Source organism: Panthera pardus, unplaced genomic scaffold (assembly GCF_024362965.1).
Source record: "Panthera pardus isolate Hobbes unplaced genomic scaffold, ASM2436296v1 HiC_scaffold_24, whole genome shotgun sequence".
NCBI lineage: Eukaryota > Metazoa > Chordata > Mammalia > Carnivora > Felidae > Panthera > Panthera pardus.
Genome location: NW_026526810.1, coordinates 21,219,263 through 21,231,054, shown reverse-complemented (window position 1 = coordinate 21,231,054; position 11,792 = coordinate 21,219,263). Strand labels below are relative to the sequence as shown.

The 11,792-nt window shown below is 44.3% G+C and overlaps 1 pseudogene; it reads left to right on the top strand.

Moving 5' to 3' along the window:
* Positions 1-1,672: 1,672 nt before the first annotated feature.
* Positions 1,673-3,814, top strand: LOC109260137 (splicing factor, proline- and glutamine-rich-like; annotated as a pseudogene).
* Positions 3,815-11,792: the final 7,978 nt, after the last annotated feature.

The following is an 11,792-nucleotide window of genomic DNA, read 5'->3' as shown; positions in this document are numbered from 1 at the left end:
AATATAATCCAAAATAAAATTAGAAAATACACCATGCTGAAATCAGAAGTCCATTAGAACAAATAGATTATAAATTTTTATGCAGTTTTATGCAGAATTGGATTATATTGTATGACCCAAGTGAAATTTTTTTTAATCTTTTTTTTAAAGTTTATTATTGACAGAGAGAGACAGAAGCATGAGCATGGGAGAGGCAGAGAAAGGAGGAGACACAGAATCCAAAGCAGGCTCCAGGCTCCAAGCTGTCAGCACAGAGCCTGACGCAGGGCTCAAATGCACAAACCGCAAGATCATGACCTGAACCGAAGTCAGATACTTAAATAACTGAGCCACCCAGGCACCCCACAACCAAGTGAAATTTGGAGAGCTTTCTGCTCTCCAAAGATAAATCCTGACTATATGTAAACATGCATGCTGATTAGAAGCCCTCTTCCCCAAAGTGAGAAGACCAAAGTGAGAAAGTCACTTTAAAATATAATAGGAAAATGTAAAGCTTTAACAACACGTAGGAAGATATTTTCTGATTTAGAAAATAGAGGATACATAATGACATAGGCAATGAAGAATCTGTGGATAAAATATTAAATTCTTACAGGAAAGAGGCTTATAACAAAAAATTAGCCTATAGTAACCTAATTTTACTTTTGCATGGAGATACACGAAATTAAACTAAATGCCTTCAGATTTTGATTTTTAATAGGAGAAAATTTGATTTGCAATTAATTACTATATGCAATTAAAATGCAGTCACTATCTTCACTCTTTAATATTCTGAAAATTTAAGTTTTGATATATTTTATGACAATAGTTTTATTTTTTTCATCTTTTTAGTTTATTATTTTTTTAACAATTGCAAATGTTTTATTTGATAAGGGGTTAATATCTAAAATGTATAAAGATTAAAGATGGGCAGAGGTCCTGAATGGACAATTTCCCACAGAAGACATAGACGACCAACAGACATATGAAAAATGTTTAATACCACCAATAATCAGGGAAATCCAAGTCAAAACCACAACAAGACACCATCCCACACTTCCCAGAATTGCTGAAACAAAAAATAGAAGCAATAACAATTGCTGTTGAGGATGCGGAGAACAAGAAACATTCATGCCCTGTTGGTGGGATAGCAAACTGGTGCAGATACCGCAGAATGTAGCGTGGAGGTTCTTCAAAAAATCAAAAATAGAATTACCATACATCCAGCAACTCCACCACCAGGTAATTAACCCAAAGAAAACAAAAACACTAATTCAAAAGGATACATACACCACTATTTTCATTGAAGCATTATTTACAATTTACATATCTAATAATCTCTAGATATGAAATCAACCCAAGGGCCCACTGATAGATGAATGGACAAAGGCAATATGGCACACAGCACACACACACACACACACACACACACACACACACACACTGAAATACTACTCAGCTGTAAAAAAGAATGAAGTCTTGCCATTTGCAACATTACACCCTATAGGGTATAATGCTAAACGAAATAAGTCAGAGAAAGACAAATACCACATGACCTCACTCATATGTAGAATTTAAGAAACAAAGGCCTGTGCCATCCGCCATTTTATGCGAAGCAAGGTGGCCTCCACGTTCCCAGAGCGTCCTCTCCGCTTCTGCCTCGACCGCCTCTTGATAACAGACATGTCTCGCCATGAGCTGTGGCGGTGGCGGTGGCGGTGGCGGCTTCCACTAGCGCAGAGGAGGCGGCGGCCGGGCGGCCTCCACGACTTCCGCTCCCCGCTGCCTGGCATGGGCCTCAATCAGAACCGGGGACCAATGGGGCCCAGCCCGGGCCAGGGTGGCCCCAAGCCCCGAATCCCCCAATCCCACCACCACCTCCGCACCAGCAACAGCAGCAGCCACCGCCGCAACAACCGCCGCATCAGCAGCCGCCTCCACCGCCACATGACTCGTCCAAGCCCGTCGTTCCTCAGGGACCCAGCCCAGCTCCCGGAGTGGGCAGCGCTCCACCGGCCTCCAGCTCGGCACCGTCCGCCATTCCCCCGACCTCTGGGGCCCCCACGGGGCCAGGCCCCACCCCGACCCCGCTGCCCGCTGTCACCTCGGCGCCCCCTGGGGAGCCACGGCCCGAGCTGTCGAGCAGCGGCGTCCCCACCACCCCACCCCAGGCCGGGGGTGCCCCCCCCCCCCCCGCCTCCACCCGCAGGGGGTCTGGGCCCCGGTCCTAAGCAGAACCCGGAGGCCGGAAAGGCGGCAAAATGCCAGGCGAGCCGAAGCCTGGCAGCGGCCCGGGCCTAAGCACTCCTGGCGGCCACCCCAAGGCACCACACCGAGGCGGCAGGGAGCCCCGAGAAGGCCGGCAGCATCACCCACCCTACCACCAGCAGCACCACCAGGGGCCCTCACCCGGGCGGGCGCGGTGGCAGCAGCGAGGAGAAGATCTCCAACTCGGAGGGGTTTAAAGACAATTTGTCTCTCTTGAGGAGGCCTGGAGAGAAAACTTACACTCAGCGTTGTTGGTTATTTGTTGGGAATCTACCTGCCGATATCACAGAGGATGAATTCAAAAGACTATTTGCTAAATATGGAGAACTAGGAGAAGTTTTTATTAACAAAGGCAAAGGATCTGGATTTATTAAACTTGAATCTAAAGCACTGGCTGAAATTGCCAAAGCTGAACTTGATGATACACTGATGAGAGGTAGACAGCTTCGGGTTCACTTTGCCACACATGCTGCCACCCTTTCTGTTGGAAACCTTTCACCTTATGTTTCCAATGAACTGTTGGAAGAAGCTTTTAGCCAGTTTGGTCCTATTGAAAGGGCTGTTGTAATTGTGGATGATCGTGGGAGGTCTACAGGGAAAGGCATTGTTGAGTTTGCTTCCAAACCAGCAGCAAGGAAAGCATTTGAAAGATGCAGTGAAGGTGTTTTCTTACTAACAACAACTCCTCGTCCAGTCATTGTGGAACCACTTGAGCAATGAGATGATGAAGAAGGCCTTCCTGAAAAACGTGCACAGAAGAATCCAATGTATCAAAAGGAGAGAGAAACCCCTCCTCATTTTTCCCAGCATGGCACATTTGAGTATGAATACTCTCAGTGATGGAAATCCCTGGATGAAATGGAGAAACAACAAAGGTAGCGACTTGAAAAAAACATGAAAAATACAAAGGACAAATTGGAAAATGAAATGGAAGATGCTTATCATGAACATCAGGCAAATCTTTTGCATCAAAATCTGATGAGACTCCAGGAAGAATTAAGATGCATGGTAGAACTTCACAATCAAGAAATGTAGAAATGTAAAGAAATGCAGCTAAGGCAAGAAGAACAACGTAGAAGGGAAGAAGAGATGATGATTCGTCAATGTGAAATGGAAGAACAAATGAAATGCCAAAGAGAGGAAAGTTATCGCCGGATGGGCTACATGGATCCAAGAGAAAGAGACATGAGAATGGGTGGAGGAGGAGCAAGGAACATGGAGATCCCTATGGTTCAGGAGACCAGAAATTTCTACCTCTAGGTGGTGGTGGTGGCATAGGTTATGAAGCTAATCCTGGAGTTCCACCAGCAACCATGAGTGGTTCCATGATGGGAAGCGACATGGTAAGAATGATGTTGGCTGATATTGGAGTACTCATTCACTTCAAGTGGATAAGCTATTAATCTCAAGGCAATATCCCACAACATGAGCCAAGAAGGAAAGCCACAAATTTTAGACTCAGGAAGAGTCTGGGATCAGGTGAACTGTGTCCAGAAAACCAGTGAGTAAGAGGGCAGAGGAATGAGCAACCTAATTGTTGTTAATAAAGACATTTTAAAATCAGAAAAAAAAGAATTTAAGAAACAAAACAAATGACCAAAGAGAGAAAGAGACATTCAAAAATGCTCAAACTCTTAAATACACAGTACAAACTGTGCTGACAGATACTTAACATAATCTCTTTGTTTTATTTTATTTTTTCAATTCTTAAATTTTATTTATGTTTTTTTAAAATTTAAATCCAAGTTAGTTAACAGATAGTGTAATAATGGTTTCAAGAGTAGAATTTAATGGTTCATCACTTACATAAAACACCCAGTGCTCCATTCCAACAAGTGCCCTCCTTAGTGCCCATCACCCATTTAGCCCATCCCCAACCCAACACCCCTCCAGCAAACCTCAGTTTCCTCTCTGCATTTGAGTCTCTTATGGTTTGCCTCTCTGATTTTATCTTATTTTTCCTTTCCTCCCCATGTTCATCTGTTGTGTTTCTCAAATTCCCTGTGAGTGAAATCATATGATATCATGATAATAGTTTTAAACTGAAAGCAGTTGTTAGTATTTTTTAAATCATCATTGTGTTTTGATCTTCTAAAACTGATCCATTATTTTATTATTATATTCTTATACATTTGGTAGTGGTCTGGATTTATTGTTGTTTTTAAATAATACTACACTTAACAATACTAGTCACATGAAGTCCTGCAAAGATACTTAATGAGTTGATAGTAAAAACATCTAAGATTGTCACTATATTATGAGAAAATGTCAAACACACAAAATAGTCTCTTTCAAAAACAAGAAGTGTATTTTAAATACAGATAATTTGTCTTCATTTAAAGCCAAGAAAGTAAAATAATAATAAATTCTGATTTTGACATACTTGAAATATTGTATCATAAAGCAATGTCTTTTTTTGATGTGTTTTAATACACCTACTACTTACTTTTTCAATATTATTTAAATACCTTCACGTTATAGGAAAAATTAACCATTAAAAAGTAATGACAGTAGGTGTATAAGTTTACACTTTTACCCTTAGGCCTGTGGATTCCGTATGTCTCTGCCAGGTACATCCCATGTCCCCCAGCTCATTGGACTGGAAGGTCCTTATATCCTGTATATTCTTTTCATCATCATCCATGTGTTTATCTCTCTCTGAACTGTGCAGGGATTTCTTCCCATGAAACAACCCTGAGTCTGTAAACAACCCCAGAGCGTTATTTTGACCCACCAAGTCCTTTAAAGAACAGGTCCTGTTGTAAAGTAAGTAGTGTTAAAGCAGAGAATAATCCACATATCCACATGGGAATGGTCCAAAAAAAAAAACAAAAAAAAAAAAAACAAGGCTCTGTGCCTCTGGGACAAGCTGCAGCACAGCCCCTTGCTGAGCCCTTGTGGCACCAAAAGGGAGTGTTTTCCTCACACTGTCACCACCTATCCAGTCCTGAAGCCATGAACCTTGTTGGAAGTTCCTAAGGAAATTATCTCACCAAGGACATGCTGATGTACTCTGAAGGAACACTCACTCACGTGTTGCAAGATACTCAGGAAGGGTGACTTCTCCCTCCGCCTGCTGGCTATTGGGTGCAGTGCAGGATGCTGAGGATCCACTTTGGGATGGCCACGCATGCTCTTTCTGCTGTCCAGGGCAGTGCAGGATGTTCTGGGATCACAAGGAGATATGTACCTCCTCCCAGTGGGGATGCTAAATCATTTAAAAGCTCAATGTCCCAGTCTTTTTTGCTGATTGCATCATGAGTGATGCTTTGCTCTAGCCATGCTCTAGTCATGCTCTAGCCACACTCTTGCCTGGAACATGCCTCATTGCTTGAAGCCACGACCTGGAGAGAAAGCGAGTCATCAGGCTTTTGAGTCATCTCAAAAAAATTGCCTCTGTGCCATGACATAATGGCAGTAATAATTTCAGCTCTCTGCAAAGAGCCACCCATTTCCACCATCAGATTCTCCACTGGATTTTTAACCTATTAGACACAAAGAATTGCAGCTCTCCTTGGGAGCAAGGTCTTCCTTGATGAACACAATATGTAGACTTGATCATAATCACAAATAACTGAAGCAGAAGAAAGTGGAAAATCTTTGGCTTGTCCTAATTTTGAAATTGTGGTCTAGAGATACTTCCAAAAACTCAGTAGTTATCTAAGCAGTGGAACACAGTTGGCATACTTTGGAGCTTGTCAAGGAAGGAATAAAACTGGGGGTTTTTTTTTCTCATTTAGCAATTCCTCTGAGAAACTAATGAATAAGGTGGAATATTATGCTCATGACCCTTTCTATTATGTTTTTATGCACAAGAAAGTAATCTGCACTCATACTATGTGAAATATATCTGAAAATGTAATAATGGTAAGATATTTAAAATGACACATCTTGGATAACCAAAAAATGATTAAGAGAGAACAGGATCTATGCTTCTTTTTTTTAACTTTTTTTTTTTTTTTTTTTTTACTTTTGAGAGAGACAAAGACAGAGTGGGAGTGAGGAAGGGGCATAGAGAGAGGAAGACACAGAATCTGAAGCAGGCTCCAGACTCCAAGCTGTCAGCACAGAGCCAGACGTGGGGCTCGAACTCACAAACCGTAAGATCATGACCTGAGCCGAAATCAGACACTTAACCAACGGAGCCACCCAGGTGCCCCTGGGATCTATGCTTCTTAAATAAAGAACCTTATGAGTTATATTTTAAATTTATCCTTTCAAAATTCTGAGTGTTAAAACTCCTTGGGACTTTCTGGTAAGCTCAGAACAGCATCTGTTTTTCCCCCAGATTGTAAGCAAGTCAATATTTAAATTGGTAATTCTGTGTCCATGCATGCCCACAAATCAGCCTGGTGGCATTCCCATGATAGAATTCCCTACATCCGCCCCTCTCATGCGTCATCTTTCCAAGAAGAAAGGTTCCCACCCTCCCCCCATCCCGCCCACGAACTAACCAAAGCATTCAACAATGGCAAAGAATACAGCCATTCATGGGCTTGGGCCTAGCTACCCTAGCTACAAATCAGTAACAATAAAACTGTTTGTGCACACTTGTGACTCTCTGAGACCATGGACTTCAGAACCACATGGACCCAGAAGTCGTCTTGGCCAGCAAAGGAGAATGTGGGGGTTCTCACTGGCCATTTATATGGACCTTGATCTTGGCAAATAAGAAACCACCACAGATCCAAGTCCCAGCCAAGAAGGAGTGGGAGTGATGCAGGGAATTTTTGCCTTACAAAGAATTGTATAAGGAAGTGTAGGAATGTTGAAAATCTTATTCATGAATGTTTATGGAAGGAGGCCGAGCTAGAGCTTTAAAACATGCATCACACTCTTTCCCCTGGATATAAGACAAGCAGAAAAAGGAATTTAAAGTACACGGATGAAGATCTTAGGTAGAGGGTGATCATGGAACCCCTATAGGGATACAGGATAGAAAGTTCTTACTGCACTTAGGCCATTCACATTATCTTCTCTCTTCATGCTTTACACATGCACAGTTTGATCTCTTTACGTTTTTTCCCTACTTAGTGCTGATGCAATTTCAGACACTGAACGAACTAGAGAACTTAAAGTTTTTAATACTTTATTGCAATAAACCTCAACAAGAGAAGCCAAAAAATGTTTCCTTTCTTCCAAAGTGTGAAAACCACTGTCCTGGGGCAGGAAGTGGTCCTGGCAAGTGTTAGACTCCCAATTTCAGTGATGGTTGCTATGTCTGTGAAATTAGCTTCAACTTCTACATCCTGGTAGATTTGAGGACTCTTCTGCTTCTTACAAGAGAGCCACACTGAAGTCAACATATCCTCTGAGGAAGGGGAATTTGGGGCCCCTTCACTAGGAAGAGTGTAGCATGGACATTCTCCTTTCTCTCACATACAATAAGCTTATAACTGCAAGATTTCTTTATTCAAGAGGAAATGTGAGCATCTGGTCATCATTTAAATTAGCATAGGAAGTAAAAGAACCAAATAACAACTCCTAGGCTGTAAAAGAAACATGACTTTAATGTAATATTTAAACTAAACTAGCACTTACTAAATATCACTCCTCCAAATAGGTAAATAGGCCTCAGAGAACTGAAGTCAGGGAGATGGATGGGATCATTTCTTCTTCCCCTGGCCTTCAAGAGACCCCAAGAAGAAGCTCCCAGTGTTCTCCTTCACCTCAGAGCAGGGGTACTGGTGCCCCCAAGCATCCCAGCTGTGTCTCCACAGCCAAGGAAGAGGTTGCACTGCCAACTTGGACACTCACTCACACCTGAACTTGATGATGGCCATTTCTTCTTGGCCTTGACCGATCTGCTGGCTCACTAAGATCAGGGCTCCAGCTGACAGGACAGGATGTAGCTATAAGACAGAGTGACACCTATGAGCCTATCAGGAATCACACTTAAGGAGTCCTTTCTAGCAGCTAAAGTCCAGGTACTCCAGAGGTCACAATGCACCAAGGTCTAGGGCTGACCCAGGGAGCTATGGACACAGATTCTCTGGACTGGCCACCAGGGAGAGTCCAAGCTGCCCTCCACCATCTCCTGCTTGAGCTCATCTCACCTCTCATTCTCACTGAGTCTCTCTGTGTCTTGGAACCAGGCCCCAAATTCCTCCTTAGGGTTGAGGTTGTAATTATTTGCAGCCATCTGAAGCAGCAGGATCTCCCTCATTGCTTTGTATTCCTGGAGCCAGAAGAGAGAAAGACAGGATACAGACAGGACCTCATGGGGGATGCTATAAGGTCTTGTGGGATGTGAAGAATGGGACAGTGGATAGGTCCTGGGTCTTTGCATACATGGGAACCCTCCTTTCCTCAATTCCATCCAGGCCATTCCTATTCTCAGAGATAGGTGTAAATAGCACCTCCTCAAGGAAGTTTGCCTTGATCCCACCCCTTCCCCCTTAACCTCAAATTTCAGTTGGATGGGTCTCTTCTGAATAAACATAAAATATGGGATGGAGTCAGGGAGTAATCTCTCTGGGGTGGGGCTGTGTCTCTGATTTCCACTCCCCAAACTCTCCCACAGGAAGTATCACAGCTGTTCACCTCATTCCTTTTCTTGAGGTTGATCTTTCCTCCCTGGAAAGCAGACAATCAAAACCCATCAGAAAGAGTCCAGTAGCCATTCTGAGCCCCCTATGCCAAATGCTTCTCATGTTGCACTACCACCAGGTCCCACAATGGGGCCAGGCATACACAGAAAACAGAACAAGGACTTAGGCCAGGTGCTGGGTCCAAAGAAGGGGGGACATGGGGACAGAGGCTCAGGGACCTTATAACCCAGCCCTTTCTGATGGTATACAAAGAGGCTAAGGCCTCAGGCAAGAACAGACTGCTCATTCACTTAGGTGCTTCCTGACATGGATGGGCCAGATTTCAGTCTCCCCCAAGGTGCCTCATATGAGGAAGAGACTGACCCCAGCTCTGTTAAAAGCTTGTGCACTTTGCAGTCAGGCAGGTCTGCTGATTTACCAGCCTGGGGAACCCAAACCATTGTCTTATGCAGAGTCTCCCTTCACATCACTTAAGATGGGCATGATTTACCAGCTCACAGGAGTGGCTGTGAGGCTCTCAGGAGAGGAGCTTTGCCAAATTCTGAGCTCAGGGCTCTCTGCTTCCAAGCTTCATTAATGGTTCCCTGCTTAGTCCCCAGGCTCACCCACCTCCAGATAATCCTCCATTGTCAGGGGCAGCATCACCAGGCTGATGAGGGATATTCGAAGGAAGGGGACAACACCCTGTGCCATTGTGGTAAGGGTGGGATGAGCCCCTGCTCTCAGGAAACCCCACAAACTTCCAAAGAAAAATCCTTACCCTCAGCCTCTTCACCTACCCCAGGGTTCCCACATGGACCAGACTATGTCCCTTAGCAGCTTCCCCCCAACTCCCTTTCCCTCACCCTCCAAGAACACCAGACTCCTAGTCACAGGATATGTGGTCCTAGGCCCCTCCTTACCCCCAAATCCATCCTGTACCCAGCTTTACAGACCATCTTCTGGTTACTTCTAAAAGAGGATTTCAGGCACTGTGACAAAAGGAGTCAGAACTAAAGTGAGAAGCTGCTCTTCTCTTGATTTGCAGGCCTCCTGCTGGGAGGGGGAGCCCCTCCTCTCACCCTGAAGCCCCTGCCCCATGCTCCATGAGCTTCCTGCTGCTGATTCCTCTCTTGGGCTTTCTGGGTGTTTATCTCTTGGGTGACAAGCCTGGAGGGTGCCTCCTGCCAGGGTTGAGGACAAGGTTAGTGAGGCCATACTGCCCCCTCACCCAAATTCTCCTCAGTACTGCTGTATTTGGCCACTTGACATGTGACCTGAGTCATCTGGTGCCAATGCTACTTTAACATTCCAGTGTGCCCTGATTCTAGATCAATCCCAGAACAAACACTCATTCTGTGTGTGAAGTAGGGCCTGTGGCTGGGCCTCCCTGAACCTGCTTCTTCATCTGAAAAGTGTGAGAATTCCACCTACCTCACAGGGCCTACTGAGGACACAATGCCATATTTTTTATCATCACTGGTCTTGCTTTTACACATCAGATGGAGCAGGACAGAAAGATCCATACATTCCTTTCCTCCCTTGAACCTCATCACCACTTGGTGAGGCCTACACCACAGAATTGGCATCCCTCCATTTCCCAAATGAGGAAACAGAAGTCCAAATAGGGGAAATAAATTTTTCAGGGGTTCACAGATGAAAGGCCACTCTCTCCTTTTAGTCAGAGACCCTGTCTCAGCTGCTCTTCCCCAGTCTAAGACCACCACTGACCAGAAATCCTTTCCTCTGGGTTTTTGAAGTATGTCCAGGCCCCTGACTGGGCCAAGCCATTGATGGAGAAGAATAGGGTGTCTTGAAAGTCTGATTAAGCAGTAGCTGCCTGCCTTATCCCATTTGGAGTCTCTGTACCCAGATCAAAGCCAAAGTTTGATCCTCTCCAAGCAACAAGTCCTCAGGACATTCCTCAGCTGAGCAGTCTTCATTCACTCAGGAAGGAAACCCTTAAAGTGCTAACCTCTAATTGATAGAGAAGAGGATGACAAGACACTTTACTACCTTATTTACATGAAACTTCTCATACCAATTCAGAAAGGATCCACTGTGAATCCATCATTTCCCCAGACATTTCTCATTAGCCACTGAGGGCATATGTCAGTGCCAACTAAGCACTTAGGTGAGAATCCTATGATTGAATAGCAGTGACTGCTGTAGGGATTTAGTGTGGAGTCAGAGAATGCATACATATCTGTCTCTGTCCAGCCATTTGAACACAAGCCTGGAAAGGCTTTTTTTCCACCGGATCCATGGGAATCCCCTTAGAGACGCCCTCTCCTTGGAGATGTGCAAACAGAAGAAAAAGTAGAGTCCAGCCTTCCTGAGAGCAGACTGGGCTGGTTTAGGAAACAAAGGAATCCCTAGTTGTCTCATCCACTCAAGAGCCTAGAGAAAGATTAGTGCCAGCAGGATAGACCCTCATGGAAGCAAGAGACTAGCTAATGTTGCCAGCTAGACAGTCCCGCCAACACCATTATATCCTATGACCAGGGACTCCCGAACCTCAAACTGTCCCCCATTTGTCCATAGACCACACAGGTCCCTCCTCCTGTTAATCCAGAAAAATCTATAATTAAACAACAACAAAAACAAACATTAAATGAGAAACTAACGAAACCACATCGCACCCATTCCCCTTTCCCTCTCAGTCCTCCCTCTATTTCCAGACTCCCAACTTCCACTCTACCTTGGTCATCATTTCCCTGCTCAGTGACTTGTCTTGACTACACAGCTCCTTAAATTTTTCGTAGCTCTCCCTGAGAGGAGAAAAAAGAAAAATTTAGGAATAGCATGGAGGATATGAGTGCCAATCCCTTTTATTTAAAAGAACCAAAAGCTTCAGCTGAGTGAGTGTTTTCACTAGGTTCCTCTGAGCACTAAGGTGTGTGTGGTTGGGGAGGGGAGCTTTCATGGTGGTCACCTGGGGCCTCAATTTCCATTTCTATTGAGCTTCTCTGTGTTGCCTAGTTTTTTATTTTAATGGGCTTATAGTTCTGCTGC